The sequence below is a fragment of the Mastacembelus armatus genome, chromosome 9 (assembly GCF_900324485.2).
Source record: "Mastacembelus armatus chromosome 9, fMasArm1.2, whole genome shotgun sequence".
NCBI lineage: Eukaryota > Metazoa > Chordata > Actinopteri > Synbranchiformes > Mastacembelidae > Mastacembelus > Mastacembelus armatus.
In genome coordinates, this window is record NC_046641.1 from 8600389 (window position 1) to 8606388 (window position 6000).

Below are 6000 nucleotides of genomic sequence, written 5' to 3' on the forward strand. Positions count from 1 at the left end.
AGTGTTAGATGAGTCCTTACTTATTTTTGTTTATGTGAAACAGAGAACAGTTATATGTGATAGAAACAGAACGGAGGAAAGATAGCGCGAGTGTGTGCGTGCGATTGTGCGTGTGTGTGTGTGTGTGTGTGTGTGTGTGTATGTGTGTGTGGGTGTGACAGCAGCTCCACTCCATGTGAGAGGAGCAGTAAAGCCTGTCCCCTGGTGACTGGGCCTGCTTGCTGGGTGACAGATAGCCCAGGGAGAGAGGGGACACCAGGCTGTTTAGCTGATAATTAAGGGGGTTTTATCTTAATTTGAGCTGTTACTCTCTATCCTCTCCTGTGATTTATGAGTGGCTTGCCCAGCCCTGCTCCCCTGCTCTGCCCCTTAGCATCAGGAACAAGACAAAGAAACCTCTTCTCTCTGTACACATATAACACACACTCATACATTATGCACATACAAGTAAATGCACATTATCACAGTGCAAACTCCAAGCACTGACTCAAAAACTGATAATTGCAGAATGCCCAAGGAATACATTTTTATATTATCTCTCAAAGGGATGCAAAAACTCAAAGCACACAATATCAGCTAGTTGGTATCTGCCTGCAGTGGTGCACAGCTTTCACTTATGGCATTTATTCTCCTCAGTGAGGCTCTGGTGGTAATGAATCACGTAGAAAAAAGGGCTGAAGCTTTTACCTGTCGCTGGCTGGCCCTCGGAGAAAAATAAGGAGCGGCGCAGGATTGGGTTCCTGCAAGGTGGAGTGACCGCAGGCAAGAGTTAACTCAATCTTCAGCTGGGTGGGGTACAGGGTGAAGAGGAGGTGGGGGGGAGGGAAAGGTGGGATAGTACAGGCAAACAATGTGAGCCACTGTTCTCAACCTATCACCCTCCGGGGTCACAGAGAAGAAGACATGCTAGTGCAACCTCATCTCCTCCAGTCGCCTCTCACATAAAGGCTGGGGATTTCTCCAGCACCCCAGCTTGGATGTTGTTTTTACCCAGATTGTGGGTAGGTCTTTTTGCCAGGCGTGTTTCAGGCTGTGCAGTGGTAATCCCACAGGTATTTAGCTGGAGGGAGGGACCTTCACACCTCTGTCAGAATGGTGGAGGGCGCGAAGAGTGTGTGCGTTTCATAGGTGTGTAATGCCAAGATGTCATTCTGTGTGTCTTTCTTGCTGAGCTGTTGTTGTGTAAACTTTTCCTGTTAGTCTACATTTAGAAGATATTTCTGTTAGGTAGTAGAACTATTCATGCTTTCGTCGTTGTTCTAGGACTGTCTTACAGCTAATGCCACAGTTGTCAAAACAAGTCTGAAACTAGTTTGACAAAACAATAGAAAGGTAGGTCTGTACAGGAATTCAAAGATGTTCTAGTTTCTGTAGATCAAAACTTCAACAAAAGGCAAGAACTGACGAAATCCCACTTTAGTCAGAGGACATGTATGTGCATGTGTGATGAGATGTCCAATAGGGATAGGTGTTCACTGCTGGAAGTTCTCCCATTGACCCTTGACCTCTGTGAGTCAGAAACCTGTTTGTGTTTCCAAATGGGCCCACCTCTTTTGCTCTTATCTGTAGCCTAGTGGGGAAGCAGGGGAAGTTGTGGTTTCAGCCAAAGGCACGGAGTCTTCTCAGGGCATGAAACCCCATCTATCCCCTCCTCCTCTGTCCATCTAGGCTCTTAACTTTCACCCCTGACCCTGTCACACCCTCCTCTGGGCTCCAGCAACAACAAAAGCAGGAGATTAGGGAAATCAACAGGCTAGAAGGGATTACTGTAGCCCTTTTCATCTCAGGCTGCACTCACAGTTGACACAGTCTGTTAGCAGTACTTCAACTTAATCTGAGTGCAGTTTACTTTTTAGTTTGTGTATTTAACTTAGGCATGGTTTGTACATAGACTTAACTGTAGCAAAATCCACAGGAATAACAGACTCCCTCGGTTTCATGTGCTTCAGGCAAGTACTATTCATTTACACTTATAAGACTTACATTAATAAACACACACCACCACATCCAGCACACATGTGATTAACTAACTTAGCTGAAGGAAATGTTGACATGTATCTGCACTGTTTTGTCAACTTCAGAGGAGAGTCTCTGTTGAGCATGTTCTGTCTCTGCACACATGTCAAACCCAGGCAGGAAGTGGAGCGACCCAACAGGAAGTCAGTGGATTAAGTGGCACATGGGCAAGAGAAGTGCCAAGGCCTAACAGAAAGTGGTTACTGACAAGACAAGACACAGCCATTTAGATAGTTATCAACTATATTATTGCAGTGAAAGGATTCATGAGAGGATTGTGTTGCTGGATGCTTGGTTCTAACAAAAATGGCTGCAAGGAAGTAGGTAAGTGAGTGGTCTGATTAAAATCAACAATAAAAAGTTGGGTTTTTTTTGCCTTCCTAAAGTAAAATGTTTAATTAAGGCACATCTGTGCCTCTTTATTATAGTTAAGCCTTTCTTCCATCTGTCTCTCCTCAATCTCCTTTTCCTTTCCCCCTTTTAGCCCAGTCAAGTGCCACTGGATTGCCTTGACTCTCAGACTCTGGCAGCAAGTCAAAACTACATGCTCGACCCTCCAGAAGCACGTTTGCTAACCGTTAAGCCGGTTAGCTCCTAATACCAACAACAAACACTCGTTCTGTGCTGGCCCTGGGCACAGTGCACAGCGAGCTGCCTGTGAGAGAGGTCAGACAACTTTATAATCAGACTCTACCCATCTGCCCTGTGCTCTCCCACACTGAGTAGCAGGTTGGGCTTCTCAGCAGGGGACTAAGTGGGACATGGGGACACAGATGCCCATTGACACCATTCATAGAGCTTAAGCCCCACCATAGCCACCCTGTGATCTCACAATGAGCAAATCATTTAATGATGTGGTATTTGTGTGCTTTACTCGTGTGTGTGCGTACTGTATGTGTGTAGAAGCTGTGAGTGGGAGTGAATGTGTGGATGTGTGAGAGCCGGTGTTATGAACATGCATAATTGTGCGCGGAGAGGTGTGTGTATGCCTGTATATTTATGAAGTGCTAGTTCAGACATTTAATTTGCCACAGCCTAGTGAATGTGCAGAGAGGCGTCTCAGTAGATGTGTGCTGTCACCACCCTCTCTGCCCCCCTCTGTCTCCCAGCATTCCTTCTCCTGCACCAGTCTCCCACCCTCATTTTCTTTACACTTCTTCCAGTCTCCCTCCCTCATCCCTGCCCCCACTCCCCTGTTCCTGCACCCCATGCTGGGGCTAATTTTAGAGATTCTTGCCTGGAACCCAGCATTCAGCTGGAGGTGTCTTTCCACCCCTGCCTCACTGAGGAGCATCTCTCATGGATGTGCTCCACTGAGCACTCCAGTGTTCCTCTGGGGCATGTAAAAGGTGTGCTGGAGGGAAAGGACGGTGGAGCATTGGGAAGGTGGGGGTGGAGGCAGGTTAGCTCAGAGCTCCATGCTCTTTAACCATGCCAAGGTGCCATGGTAACAGGAATATACCTCTCTGATGTGTGATTTTCTCATTCTTACCCTTTGTTTTCGTTTTTCCACTTCTACCATTCACCCCATTCACTGGAAGAGCACTGTTCTCCACCCCAGAGTGTACGCTGACAGGTGATTGGCTAGGTAGAATCCCTTGTGATCTATTAGCAGTTAGACAACACATCACATAGTGTGGTGAACACATTTACAGACAGCTTTCTGTCAAATGAACTGAAATGGGACACACAGCTGCACAATCACATCCAGAAAACAACACACACATGCAGCAGGTGTCAGCATTAAGTGTAGCCTAACTGGGAACTTGGTAAATACCATTTCTAGCCTAAATGTAAAATAATAAAACAATTTTCAAAATAACTTAAGACGGAACAGGAAACTGATTATTTAGATCCTTTATAGAAAACAATATTTAGCATTGATTTTTTCACTTTAGATTTGTTGTAGGGCAGGTTGACTAAGCCAAATATACTGTAGTACAAAGGGGTAATATACAAACAAAACAATTTTGGTGTTTTGTGACATTCACAGTTTTGTTTCTTTACAGAGCAAGACTGCCCCTTAAAGCACAGTGGAAAATGTTGTGTTTTCCTCAGTTTGTGTTTCTATTACACCATCACTGTTCTTTGTATCACAAACTGTAATTGAAATTGAAAGTGTTTTACCAGCATGCAACAGTGATCTCAATGACCGCTGTGCTGCCTATAAAAAGCAGCAGCAGAAAGTTACAAAACAAACTGGGCAATGTCTCACTTTGTCGTCTGTCCGCCTAGATTTGCTTCCTTGTTGTTGTTTTTGTCCTAGCTTTTGGGCCGAAGCTTTACATGTAGGCGTTCATTCAACTGCTCTAACAAGCCTACTGGGGCATGAACTGAGCTATCTGTGGGACATGAATCGGACCTGGCCAAAGGCACAAATCATAGAGAAAGCAGAAGAGAGACCCAGACAGCAGAGGGCTGCAGCTCAGTTTTCTCCCTCCTCCCCTTTGCTCCTTGGTGGACTTTCTGCTTTTCCTGCTCTCTGTACTGCTGTTGAGAGCTCCGACTTGGCTTGTTAAAATTAATCTCCATGCACCACGAGGGAAGAGGACAGTTGTTTCTCTTGCCTGGACTGCTCTGAGCTGTGCTGAGAACCGGTGGGTTGGCCTGTGTTTGTGTGTGCCGTTTTGGACGGAGCAGGGATGTGATTCATCATGTGGTGGTCAGGCGGACTCAACAGGCGTAACCACAGCCAGCCACACCAGGCCATCTGAGACCATCTGAGAATCACTCTAAACACCCCTGGGTATGCAGTGTGTGAACAGGCCCTGTGAAACACACAGGGGAAAGCCTGGAGAGTGTTATCACACACACACACACACACACACACACATAAATATATATATATATATATATATATATATATATATAAAATTCATTGTTCTAGCATGCAATGTTTCTGAAAATTTTCTGTAAAAAAGGTTATGCCTTTCTTTCCATGGCTTGCCCATGGAGAAAGTTTCCGGCTGTGGCTGAGGCCTCAGGTTGCCGAGTGGTAAGGGGGGCTGTATTTCTATCCCCTCTTCCTCTCCATTGCTCCATCTCTAACTCCCTCTCTGTCTCCCTTTCTCCCTATGGACAGAGCTGAAGGACATGTCACCACAACAAGACACTGGATGAGACAAGACCCCCTCCCCCCAGCTTCCCTCCCTCGCCTCCCCCCTTTGCAGACACTTTCTTTTTTTTCTTTTTTATTCTGTCCCAACAAACAAACACATAAACAAACTCAATTAGCTAATGACACTGGCCTGGCCATTGGGTGGTCCTAATTAACGTTTACTGGCTGCCTGATGTCAGCTCTCAGACAGTGATTAATAACTTGTCCCCGGCCACTACACAAACACACGCTTCCACATATACATATATAGTGCAGACAATGATTATAGAGGTGAAGGGGTGCTAGTTTTTTCATATTATGATACTACCATGCAACTGCTGAGGCTGTCACAACTCAACATGTGCCGGCTGGCTGCAAACCAAACCTGTTTTTTTTTTTTTTTTTTTTACTACTCAAGCACTCCTGAGAGGTAGAAACTGTAATGTGACCATTAAATCCTCTGTGCTGTAAAACAGATTAGAGTCTGAGGGGAGTATGGTGGAGTAATAAGAGGTTCAGTCCAAACATACCGGACCCAGCAGACAGTGTGTGAACAGGCCCTGTGGAGCTCTCCTCAGGAAAGGCTGCTGTTTAGCTTGCAAAGGGTTAACATCTGTTGGGCTAGCAGACTCCCTGTGTGTGACGCACTGTCTCGAAGAGGGAAAGTCTAACAGGAAAGGCACTCTAAAAAAGGTCCCTATGCAGTGAGGGCCCAAGGTACGTTTTCTTTGGCCCTCTCCTCACATTTTTTGCACTTGTTTTTCCAATTTGCTTAACTACAGTTCAATGGTTTTTGGATTTGCAGATTGCTGCATGGTTCCTCTTTTAACTACTGGTGGAAGCTTTGTCTTTTTTGCTATTGCTGTTTTTTTAGCGTCTAAGAAAAC